The sequence below is a fragment of the Syngnathus floridae genome, chromosome 2 (assembly GCF_059516105.1).
Source record: "Syngnathus floridae isolate MCC-2025c chromosome 2, RoL_Sflo_1.0, whole genome shotgun sequence".
Lineage (NCBI taxonomy): Eukaryota > Metazoa > Chordata > Actinopteri > Syngnathiformes > Syngnathidae > Syngnathus > Syngnathus floridae.
The window spans coordinates 5,669,378-5,682,660 of NC_142414.1; positions in this window are offsets into that span (position 1 = coordinate 5,669,378).

Below are 13,283 nucleotides of genomic sequence, written 5' to 3' on the forward strand. Positions count from 1 at the left end.
TCAGCTTTATTGTCAATTTCTCCACATGCCAAAGACACACAAAGAAACCAAAATTTCGTTCCCCCCTATCCCACGGTGACAAGACATGGCCCACAATAGACAATCAAGTAAACAAGTCAACAACAGCATGCTGAATAAATAATGAATAAATAACACAACAAATAAATAAATAAGAGGAGCAAAAAGGAGCAAGTGAGCGTACACCAGACAGTCCAGAAAATAGTGCAACAGTGCCGCACGCTACGCAGAAGGGGGTAGCGAGTTCAGGGTCCTAACAGCCTGGACAAAGAAGCTGTTGGCGAGTCTGGTGGTGCGGGAGCGCAGGCTCCTGTACCTCTTCCCAGAGGGCAGAAGGTCAAACAAAGAGTGAGCTGGGTGACTCATATCACTCGCAATCGAGGTTGCCTTGGGGGCGAGATGGGAGGTGTAAATGTCTTTCAGGGAGGGGAGCGAAGCACCAATAATCTTACCAGCTGTATTCACTGTGCGCTGCAGGGCCTTCAAGTTCTGTTCAGTGCAGTTTCCACCCCAGACAGCGATGCAACTGGTGAGGACGCTCTCAATGGTGCCACGGTAGAATGTAGACAGGACTGCCTGAGGAGCACATGCATGCCTGAGCTTCCGCAGGAAGTACAGGCGGCGCTGAGCTTTCTTTGCCAGTGACGCAGTGTTTTCGGGCCAGGAGAGGTCCTCACTGATGTGCACCCCCAGGAACTTGGTGCAGCTCACCCTCTCCACCACAGCACCGTCGATGATCAGCGGCAGGTGTTTTGTGTGACCCTTCCGGAAGTCAACAACAATTTCCTTGGTCTTGTTTACGTTCAGCAGGAGGTTGTTGTCCCTGCACCACGTGGTCAGAAGGTCAACTTCCGACCTGTACCGAGTCTCGTCGTCCTTCGTGATGAGACCCACCAGAGTCGTGTCGTCAGCAAACTTCACTATGCGGTTGTCGCTGTAGGTCGCAGTGCAGTCATGCGTCAGCAGGGTGAAGAGCAATGGACTGAGCACGCAGCCCTGGGGGGCCCCCGTGCTCAGCGTGATGCTGGCGGAGATTTTGTCGCCAACACGCACCACCTGAGGCCTCTGACAGAGGAAGTCCAGTAGCCAGTTGCAGAGGGAGGTACTGAGGCCCAGCTCGTCGAGTTTGCAGATGAGTCGCTGCGGCACAATGGTGTTGAAGGCAGAGCTGAAGTCCACAAACAGCAACCTCACATATGAGTCCTTTCTCTCCAGGTGGGTGAGGGCCGAGTGGAGGGCAGAGCAGATGGCATCCTCAGAGGACCGTTTGGCACGGTACGCAAACTGGAAAGGGTCAATGGTGGGGGAGAGAACGGATTTGATGTGCTCCATGACAAGCCGCTCAAAGCACTTCATGATGATGGGCGTCAGTGCCACGGGGCGGTAGTCATTGAAGCAGGACGGTGCAGGTTTCTTCGGCACAGGAACGATGGTGGCAGCCTTGAAACACGAGGGGACGATGGCCTGCTGCAGGGAAACGTTAAAGATGTCCGTGAAGACACCCGACAGCTCCCCAGCGCAGTCCTTCAGAGCTCGACCCGGGATGTTGTCAGGGCCCGCCGCCTTACGGGTGTCAATAGCGGCAAGCGCCCTCCTCACTCCGTCGGCAGAGAGGCGCAGGGGCTGCTCGTGTGGGGGGGGAGTGGTCTTCAGCGGGCAAGTGCTGTTCTGGGCGTCGAAGCGAGCAAAGAAGCGGTTAAGATCGTTCAGCAGACAGACATCGCCCTCACAGCTCCTCGGCGCGGGCTTGTAGTCTGTGATGGTCTGAATGCCCTGCCAAAGGCTATGTGCGTCCTTGCTGTCCTTGAAGTGGGTGGAGACCTTGCACGAGAACGCCTTTTTCGCTTCTTTGATGCCCCGGGACAGGTCGGCCCTCGCTGTCCTCAAGCCAGCGTCATCCCCCGCCCTGAAAGCCTTGTCCCTGGCCCTCAGCAGTCTGAGGACAGCCCCTGTCAGCCACGGCTTCCAGTTCGCGCGAGTGACGACGGATTTTGAGCAAGTCACATCATCGATGCACTTCGTGATGTAAGAGGAAACAGAGTCAGTATACTCCTCTATGTCCGTCCGATCGTTGTAGGTGGCCGCCTGCTTAAACAAGTCCCAGTCAGTGGTGTCGAAGCAGTCACGAAGTGCATCGGAGGCACCCTCAGGCCACACCCGAACCCGCCCCCGAACCGGCCTGGATGCCTTTACCAATTGTCTGTATGCGGGCAAAAGCAAAACGGTGAGATGGTCAGAAAGCCCAAGATGGGGGAGGGGGGTGGCTTTGAAAGCTCCCTTATGCGCAGAGTAGACTAGGTCCAGGAAGCTGTCTCCACGTGTCGGAAAAGTAACATGCTGGTGAAGCCTCGGGAAAACAGACTTCAGGTTGGCATGATTAAAGTCTCCAGCGAAGATGGTGAAACCGTCAGGGTGCGCTGTCTGCTGTTCACTGACAGCCTGGTACAGTTCACCAAGCGCCGCGATCCTGTCGCCTTCGATGTTGGAAGGCGGGATGTATACCGCGACTAGCAGAATCGCGGTAAATTCCCTCGGCAGGTAAAAAGGGCGGCACTTGATGATCACAAACTCCGCAAGTGGCGAGCAGTGCTTACATACCACCACAGAGTCCCGGCACTATTCTTCTCGGATGTAGACGCATATTCCACCTCCTCGCGACTTTCCCCCTCGTACAATGGCACGGTCCGCCCGATAGCACGCTAGCCGCTCCAGATGCACGGCAGAGTCCGGAATGTTATCAGTCAACCAGGTCTCGGTGAACACGAGCACACAGCAGTTCCGCACCGTCCGGTTCGTAGACCTCAGCAGGCGAACGTAATCCATTTTGTTGTCCAGCGATCGAACATTCGCCAGAAGAATGGAGGGCACCGCTGGGCGAGCTGGGTTGGCCGCCAGCCTGGCCCGGACGCCTCCGCGCTTGCCCTTCTTCTGCCTCCTCGCACACCGTTTCCGACGGCTCCCAACCGGGGGAGGAATAGTGGGCGAGGTCGGCGACGTTTCAGGACGTAGCAGTCCGAGCACCTTTAATGTCGCCGCTTCAAAGTCCAGAACGCCACAAAACCCACTTCTGCCGATGTCGAGCAGAACCGGCCTGCTGTACTTGTAGCACGATATAGCACGACGAGACGAACACATAAGACTGTCGGACGAACACTCATTAGACGAACAAATCACCGTACTGACGGGACAGAGAGTGGCCGCTGCGTGTGCACGCGCCGCCATCTTGAATTTCATTAGTTTTAATTAATGAAACTTGATGATTAATTAAATTAATTAATTTAATCTTAGTAGTGAAAAGACAAGATATCAGTAACTTTAAGTAATCATCATTGTCTAATGTGTCGAACCTGTTTAAAAAATATGACAATAATTTGGATTTGCACTGTAATTACTGATATTCAGTAAAATCCACCATGGAATCAAACAAAAAAGAAATTACCTCACACAATGATTTATTGACAGCTCAATCTAAACAAATGAACGTCTGCCGACAGTGTCTGACACATTTGAGTTGCAAATTTTGCTTGGCAGAATGGCTCTTTGAATGACGGACAAAGTTTGAAGTTGTCGTCTGGCTGCATATCATATTTTTGTTGCATATCTCGCACTGTGCTGTCCGTCTTTTGCCGTCATAAAAGTAATCGCGATAGCCAAAGGTGATGACTCGCGGTGCTGTTCCCGCTGCCGCTCACATGTTTGCACGTCTGACATAAAGGGGCGTGATTCTCCAATAAACACGTTCGGTAGGTAGAGAGGGCATGACTGATTGATTGACAGGGTAGTGATCCAATCATGACAACGCCATTCTCAGCCTACGCTCCTACCGTGTTATCGATATTATTTTTTAAAATGTATTATTAATTTTATATTCAAACTGAAAACATAAACTAAATAACACTGAAGTCATTCAAGTCATCGTGTCTCAAGTCAAGCCTGGAGTCTTTAACTTCCAAGTCCAAGTCGAGTCTCAAGTTTTTTCATTTTTTGTCAAGTCAAGTCACAAGTCATCAAAACAGCGACTCGAGTTCAAGTCACAGTGACTCGAGTACCCATCTCTGTCAAACCCGCATTGCCTGATCACCAGTCGAATATGTTACCCGTCGGCCGACATGCCGTCGTTTCGAGGATGAATATTTGTTTCCAGTGTATGTCCACAGTATTAGCCCAATACAGATAACTGCCGTTCTGAGAGTGAGTTCTCACTGTCTTGTAGTTACCGTATTTGCCGATGTATTGGTCGACCTTTTTCGATCCAAAATCGACCGAAAAAAATCGACCTCGACATAAAATTTAACTTCGTATTCATTGCTTCAAATGTGATGGTAACCAAGGCCGTTTCTCATGCATCTCATTGTGCGGCCCGCTGGAAGTCGAATGAGGCTCCGCGATCTCCTCCGCGGTGCTTATAAACAGCCGATCCGCTCGGCGGGGGCTATTTTCGGCCACTTGGCGTGTGCGCATGGCCTCCCGGAAGTGCCGGGCGGGTGCGCGAGCTCTCCGGCCGCTGGAAGTCGAATGAGGCTCCGCGATCTCCTCCGCGGTGCTTATAAACAGCCGATCCGCTCGGCGGGGGCTATTTTTGGCCACTTGGCGCGTGCGCACGGCCTCCCGGATGTGCCGGGCGGCGTGCGCGAGCTCGCCGGCCGCTGGAAGTCGAATGAGGCTCCGCGATCTCCTCCGCGGTGCTTATAAAGTGCCGATCCGCTCGGCTTGGAGCTATTTCCGGCCTCCCGTTGGTGCCGGGCGGCGTGCGCGAGCTCGCCGGCCGCTGGAAGTCGAATGAGGCTCCGCGATCTCCTCCGCGGTGCTTATAAAGTGCCGATCTGCTCGGCTTGGAGCTATTTCCGGCCTCCTGTTGGTGCCGGGCGGCGTGCGCGAGCTCGCCGGCCGCTGGAAGTCGAATGAGGCTCCGCGATCTACTCCGCGGTGCTTATAAAGTGCCGATCCGCTCGGCTTGGAGCTATTTCCGGCCTCCCGATGGTGCCGGGCGGCGTGCGCGAGCTCGCCGGCCGCTGGAAGTCGAATGAGGCTCCGCGATCTCCTCCGCGGTGCTTATAAACAGCCGATCCGCTCGGCTGGAGTTATTTCCGGCCACTGCGCATGTGCACGGCCTCCCGGAATTTGAACACATTTCGTCAATAAATTTCGCATATTTCTGATTGAATTTTGAAGTTTAATATAATGCAACAATTGAGCTCGACTTATACAAAGGATATATCATAAAATCGTAAATTTCCGTCGAATTTTAGGGGGTCGACTTATACACCGAGTCGACTTATACACCGGCAAATACGGTAGTTTCTGTCTCGTGATCAGGAAAACCGGGTTCGCGTCCTACACATTCCATTCTTCTGTGTAAATGGTCAATGTTACAGAAAGCAGAACTCGAACATGGGTCTCATGAACACCATACCAAATCTCAAACCTTTTTCCGTGGAAATCTAAATTTTTATTTTTGAAGGTGTACCTCACAACCAACTGACAATCCTATGATTTTTTTGCTCGTCAATTGTGAAAGGAACATTTTACAACAGCCATCAAGTACCGTCGCCACTTGGCATGGGTTTTCAGGGGTGATAGTGACTATAGAATGCTAAATTAACAATCCAATCCCAGTTTATGACCATACTATCCTGAGTACGGACAATCTCTGAAGCTAAGCAGGGTCCTTGTTAGTACCTGGATGAGAGAAAGGGGAAAAACCCTACATTGTCACGACTCGTCCCCGGTTGTTTTATTATATGTAGGTTGTCATGGTTTCTGTCGGTCTGTGTACTCGCCCCTCCCTTCCTGTGTCAACTCACAATCCATGTACCGTAATTGCCGGACTATAAACCGCACCGGATTATAAGGCGCACCAGCTAAAATTTAGGGATATTTCTTTTTTTCTTCTTACATAAGCCGCACCGGAGTATAAGCCGCACGTGCACACGAGTTTTTTACAAAGAAAGACAGTACATAGAAAGCCTTTTTAACGTTTTAATAACATACTTGAACATTTCTTTCTAAACATTGCCTGTGACGCAGCAGTAGTACCGCAGCAACGCGGAAGTGTGCACGCGAGTTATTAGCGAAGAAAGACTGGACACAGAAAGTTTTTTTAAAGCTTTAATAACATACCTTAACATTTCTTTCCAAACACTGCCTGTGACGCGGCAGTAATACCGCAACAACACGGAAGTAACACACCAAAGTCACTGAGACGCGGCGGTAACGCGGCGGTAATACAGCAGCAACACAGCAGCAACACGGTAGCACAGCACGAACAGGGCTGGTTAAAAAAAACATACCAGTAAAAGTAAAAAAAAAGAGCCGTCTTCATCTTCCTCCTGTGCACTGAAACTATCTAAGTCTTCCTCCTTAGAGTCCGATTGGAATAGCGTTAGATATCCTTCGCCTCACACTTTCTCAGTCTCTCTTTCGTCGTCGGTTTTATGCATTTCTTCGAGTGTGAAGAGGTTCTGTTCATGCTAATCTTATTCATGCACGAAGCGCTAAATTATATTAAACTAGCGAGCGACACGTATTGCTTAAAAGCGGCATCATATGCATTTCTTTTATCCCCCATAATGACGGTTTGTGTATAAAAGCTTCCTGTCTTTGTGTGAATGCGGGTGTGTGCGTGATGCGCGTGATGCGCGAGACGATCACGTCTTCTTCGGCGCATTATCTCTTCTTCGTCTGTCTCGCTCTTACTTCCTGCTAGAGCGCCCCCTGGAGACCGGAGGCCGTAAAAATCCATAAGTACGCTCCAGAGTAGACACAAGATAATGTCATCAACATCGACTGCCTTTGGCTTAAAAGCGGCATCATATGCATTTCTTTTGTCCCCCATGATGACGGTTTGTGTATAAAGGCTTCCTTTCAGTAATGTCCGTCTTGATCACGTGATGCGCGAAATGTAAACACAAACTAGCGGGTCTTCTTCGGCGCATTATCTCTTCTTCGCCTGTCTCGCTCTTGCTTCCTGGTAGAGCGCCCCCTAAAGGCCGGAGGCCGTAAAAATCCATAAGTACGCCACGCCGCCGTTTAAGGTTCAAAGTAACCTTCTGAATAAAATGCATTAAAAGTTCACATTCATTACAACTTGTTTTTGGTGAGCAAAATGTCAGAAGAATTGAATTTAAATGCTGATTGATTGGGTTTTAATACAATGCAGATTACTTCACTGGTTTCTTTTATATCAAACAAGTTATCAAACAACTTGTTTGATTGAAAAGAAACCAGTGAAGTGATTAAAAAAAGGAAAAACAAGATGAATTTAGTACAATTACAATGCAGATTGTCCAAACAGCGCCACTGCTTTGTGTAATCTCTGAGTGATATGGCAGAGTAAGAGAAAGGGTTTAGAGCACAGGTGTCAAACTCAAGGCCCTCAAGGCCAGATACGGCCCGCCACATCATTCTATGTGGCCCGCGAAGACAAATTGTGCATCAAATTCGTGTGTCATTACTAGAATTGCAAATTGTCTTCACTTTTAATAATAGCTTTTTTTAAAATATTTGACCAGATAAAATATTTTTCCCCTCCGCGAGTCGTCACCTTATCGTGGTGGAGGGGTTTGCGTGCCCCTATGATCCTAGGAGCCATGTTGTCGGGGGCTTCATGCCCCTGGTAGGGTCACCCATGGCAAACGGGTCCTAGGTGAGGGGTCAGACAAAGCACGGCTCATCCAAGCCCCTTATGATGAAAAACATAAATGGACTTTGTTTTCCCTCGCCCGGACGTGGGTCACCGGGGCCTCCCTCTGGAGCCAGGCCTGGAGGCGGGGCTCGAAGGCGAGCGTCTGGTGGCCGGGCCTTCGCCCATGGGGCCCGGCCGGGCATAGCCCGAAATGGAAACGTGGGTCCCCCTTCCCATGGGCTCACCACCTGTGGGGGGGGGCCGAAGGGGTCGGGTGCAATGTGAGCTGGGCGGCAGCCAAAGGCAGGGATCTTGGCGGTCTGATCCCCGGCTGCAGAAGCTGGCTCTTGGGACATGGAATGTCACCTCTCTGGCTGGAAAGGAGCCCGAGCTGGTGTGCGAGGCAGAAAAATTCCGACTCGATATAGTCGGACTAGCCTCCACGCACAGTTTGGGTTCCGGTACAAGCCCTCTCGAGAGGGGCTGGACTCTCTTCCACTCTGGAGTTGCCCACGGTGAGAGGCGTCGAGCAGGTGTGGGTATACTTATTGCCCCCGGGCTGGGCGCCTGCACATTGGGGTTCACCCCGGTGAACGAGAGGGTAGCCTCCCTCCGCCTTCGGGTGGGGGGACGGGTCCTGACTGTTGTTTGTGTCTATGCACCAAACGGCAGCTCAGAGTACCCACCCTTCTTGGGGTCCCTGGAGGAAGTGCTGGAGAGCGCTCCTTCTGGGGACTCCATCGTTCTACTGGGTGACTTCAATGCTCACGTGGGCAATGACAGTGAGACCTGGAAGGGCGTGATTGGGAGGAACGGCCCCCCTGATCTGAACCCGAGCGGTGTTCTATTGTTGGACTTCTGTGCTCGACACGGATTTTCAATAATGAACACCATGTTCAAACATAAGGGTGTCCATGTGTGCACTTGGCACCAGGACACCCTAGGCCGCAGTTCGATGATCGACTTTGTAGTCGTGTCATCGGATTTACGGCCGCATGTTTTGGACACTAGGGTGAAGAGAGGGGCGGAGGTGTCAACTGATCACCACCTGGTGGTGGGTTGGCTCCGATGGTGGGGGAAGATGCCGGTCCGACCTGGCAGACCCAAACGCTCTGTGAGGGTCTGCTGGGAACGTCTGGCAGAATCTCCTGTCAGGAAGAGCTTCAACTCCCACCTCCGGCAGAGCTTTTCCCACGTCCCGGGGGAGGCGGGGGACATTGAGACTGAGTGGACCATGTTCCGCGCCTCCATTGTTGAGGCGGCCGACCGGAGCTGTGGCCGTAAGGTCGTTGGTGCCTGTCGTGGCGGCAATCCCCGAACCCGCTGGTGGACACCGGCGGTAAGGGATGCCGTCAAGCTGAAGAAGGAGTCCTATCGGGCCGTTTTGGCCTGCGGGACTCCGGAGGCAGCTGACAGGTACCGGATGGCCAAGCGGAACGCGGCTTTGGCGGTTGCTGAGGCAAAAACCCGGGCGTGGGAGAAGTTCGGTGAGGCCATGGAGAATGACTTTCGGACGGCTTCGAGGAAATTCTGGTCCACCATCCGGCGTCTCAGGAGGGGGAAGCAGTGCAATGTCAACACTGTTTACAGTGGGGATGGCGTGCTGCTGACCTCGACTCGGGACGTCGTGAGTCGTTGGGGAGAATACTTCGAAGACCTCCTCAATTCCACCTACACGCCTTCCATTGAGGAAGCAGGGCCTGGAGACTCTGAGGCGGATTCTCCAATCTCTGGGGTCGAAGTCACTGAGGTAGTTAAAAAACTCCTCGGTGGCAAGGCCCCGGGGGTGGATGAGATCCGCCCAGAGTTCTTAAAGGCTCTGGATGTTGTGGGGCTGTCATGGCTGACACGCCTCTACAGCGTTGCGTGGACATCGGGGACAGTGCCTCTGGATTGGCAGACTGGGGTGGTGGTTCCCCTCTTTAAGAAGGGGGACCGGAGGGTGTGTTCCAATTACAGGGGAATCACACTCCTCAGCCTCCCTGGTAAGGTCTATTCAGGGGTGCTGGAGAGGAGGGTCCGTCAGGAGGTCGAACCTCGGATTCAGGAGGAGCAGTGTGGCTTTCGTCCTGGCCGTGGAACAGTGGACCAGCTCTACACCCTCGGCAGGATCCTCGAGGGTACATGGGAGTTCGCCCAACCAGTCCACATGTGTTTTGTGGACTTGGAGAAGGCGTTCGACCGTGTCCCTCGGGAGGTTCTGTGGAGGGTGCTTCGGGAGTACGGGGTGCCGAGCCAACTGATAAGGGCGGTTCGGTCCCTGTATCACCGATGCCAGAGTCTGGTCCGCATTTCCGGCAGTAAGTCGGATTCGTTCCCAGTGAGGGTTGGACTCCGCCAAGGCTGCCCTTTGTCACCGATTCTGTTCATAATTTTTATGGACAGAATTTCTAGGCGCAGCCGAGGCGTTGAGGGGGTCCGGTTTGGGGACCTCAGCATCGCGTCTCTGCTTTTTGCAGATGACGTGGTGCTGTTGGCTTCTTCAGGCCGTGATCTCCAGCTCTCGCTGGAACGGTTCGCAGCCGAGTGTGAAGCGGTCGGGATGAGGGTCAGCACCTCCAAATCCGAGTCCATGGTCCTCGATCGGAAAAGGGTGGAATGCCCTCTCCGGATCGGGGATGAGATCCTGCCCCAAGTGGAGGAGTTCAAGTATCTTGGAGTCTTGTTCACGAGTGAGGGGAGGATGGAGCGTGAGATCGACAGGCGGATCGGTGCAGCGTCGGCAGTAATGCGGACCCTGTACCGGTCCGTTGTGGTGAAGAGGCAAAGCTCTCAATTTACCGGTCGATTTACGCTCCTACCCTCACCTATGGTCACGAGCTATGGGTCGTGACCGAAAGAACGAGATCTCGGATACAAGCGGCCGAAATGAGTTTTCTCCGCAGGATGTCCGGGCTCTCCCTTAGAGATAGGGTCAGAAGCGCGGTCATCCGGGAGAGACTCGGAGTAGAGTCGCTACTCCTCCACGTTGAGAGGAGCCAGATGAGGTGGCTCGGGCATCTGATCAGGATGCCTCCTGGACGCCTCCCTGGGGAGGTGTTCCGGGCATGTCCCACCGATAGGAGACCCCGGGGACGACCCAGGACGCGCTGGAGGGACTATGTCTCTCAGCTGGCCTGGGAACGCCTTGGGATCCCCCGGGATGAGCTGGATGAAGTGGCTGGGGAGAGGGAAGTCTGGGAGTCCCTCCTAAAGCTGCTGCCCCCGCGACCTGACCCCGGATAAGCGGAAGAAGATGGATGGATGGATGGATGGATGACCAGTTTTTACTCGTCTGATTTGAAAACGAGTTATTTGTGAGTTTGTTTTGTAGCTTTTACTGTATATAATAGTGTTAAGAGTAAAAGTGATCAAGTCATCACAAAAATCTCAAAAAAAATCTTGTATAAGCCGCACCTGACTATAAGCCGCAGGGTCCAAAATTTTGGGAAAAAGTCACGGCTTATAGTCCGGAAATTACGGTACTAATCACAGTCACCTGCCTCTCGTTACCTGTCTCGTATTTAAGTCCTGTCTGGCCCTCACTCCGTTGGATCATTGTTAATGTCTTTATGTCTTTTTGTTTCATGTCTTTGTCGGTCAGTACTGTTGTTGGTTTTGTTTGTAAGTTATGTCACTTTACCGAGTCTGTTAGTTTGTTTTCTTCAATAAACCCTGGTCCAAGCTGCACTTGGTCGCCCTGCTCCATCCGATCCATGACATACGTGGAAGCGCAATGTGTTGTTTTGGGTTCTTTTACAAATAAAGACTGCTGGTTTGAGTTAACAGGGAGCCAGGCTCTTTATCACTGTACATTTTTTCAATGCAAACAGTATCTAAGGCAGCATTTTAAAGGCATTAGTCTCGTCTGGACTTGTTTTTGTTCCAGATACTTGGCATCTTTTGGCCTGTCCAAGTGCACCAATACCAGGTGCCATGTCCTGACAACCTGTCACTTTCAGAATGCAATTTAAGTGCTTGTTTGTGAGCCTTGAACGCATTTTTGTTGTATTGATATTAATTACTGAGAAAACTTGTTCACAAAAGTAGGTTGTCCCAAACATGCACATAATTTTAGCAGCCAGGGCTGTTAATTTGGGGTACCCTGATAGTAGATACTGATTAAATTTGTTCAGATCTACAGAGGCAAATTTGACCTTCAAATCTGCATGTCTTCGGCTGTTGTGGTGTCCATCATTGTCACCAACTCAAGAAACTCTTCAGTAACAGTCAATGTTTCATCAACTTCACGAATAAATAAGGCCAGTTGTGCCACATCTGCGATGTCGGTTCTTGTCAATTGCAACGGAAAATGCAATAAATGACTTGACCCTGTTTCAATTGGCTGTCTAAATCTGCCGATAGGTCCGAAATCCTCTTTGCTATAGTATTCCTCGTCAGGCTGATGTTAGGAAAAGCTTATCGCTTCTCGGGACATACCAGTTCAGCCACCTTCATCATGCATCGTTTAACAAAGTCACCATCGGAATACAGCTTTGATGCTCATGCTATTTCGCTGGCAATTAGGTAGCTGGTTTTTACCGCTGCTTCACTGACTTGTCGGCTCTGGATGAAAGCTGACCCACCTGCAACTCGTTGATCAGTTGTCCTTGCAAGCCATCATATTTTTCGCTGTGAAGAATCTCTTAGTGGTGTCGAATATTATTTTCCTTCAATACCGAAACTTGTTGCAAATGCTCAAAGGTTTTCCGTGCATTTCTATAAATAAATAGGACGTGGTCCATTTTTCATTGAAAATTCTGCACTCCGTATCTACTTTTCTCTGTTTGGATAATGACATTTTGGCTAATGAGGGTGTAGGGGAGGGGTAGAGACCAGGGTAGAAACAACATCTTAACAAGCAGCAATTGGCACATTGCTACTGTCTGCTGTGTTGGGTCTGTCTTCTCTGATCAAAACAATGTTGTCTTCTACTCTGATCAAAACAGTGTGCCCCATAGCGGATAATCCATGAATTGCATATTATTAAAAACATTAATTCCGTGTCTTTTATGACTTTTTCACTTTAAAAATATCCTGCGGGCCTGATCAAACATGAGCCTGGTCGAACCTCCTTGTGGGCTGGTTCCGGCCTGCGGGCCGTATGTTTGACACCTCTAGGCCCTAGGGGAAAGGGCACCCAAACATTATCACCCCGCCCAGAGAGTTGCAAGGGTTCTAGCCAGAATTGTCGTGCTGGCTCATCAAATCGGCAGAGGTACTGACACGGGAAGGGGCTGCACTGCTCGGGCAACCTTGCTGACCCGAAAGGTGATCTCACCTAAGCGCTCTAGGGTGCTTGTGTAGTTGTCTCCGCCACGCATGTGCATCCCGACTAAGTGATCACTTGATTGGGTTTGTACCGCTGTGTGATTGGTTTCCACAGGAAACGGGGACAGTGGCGTCTCATAATGATTACAATTGCGGATTGTGGCTGATAGCATATATGGTGCAGATGAGGAATCCGCAGATATGCAGTGCTCAGATTAGATGGCATCTTGACGAGCAAGTTTAAAATTCGAAAAGCTGCGCCAGCGCCACAAAACAGGAGCCAAATGCCTCATCTAATTAGTGACGCGCATAAATGGATGAACGAGATTCCCACTGTCACGACCAACCATCTAGTGAAACCACAGCCAAGGGAAAAGGCTTGGCAGAATCA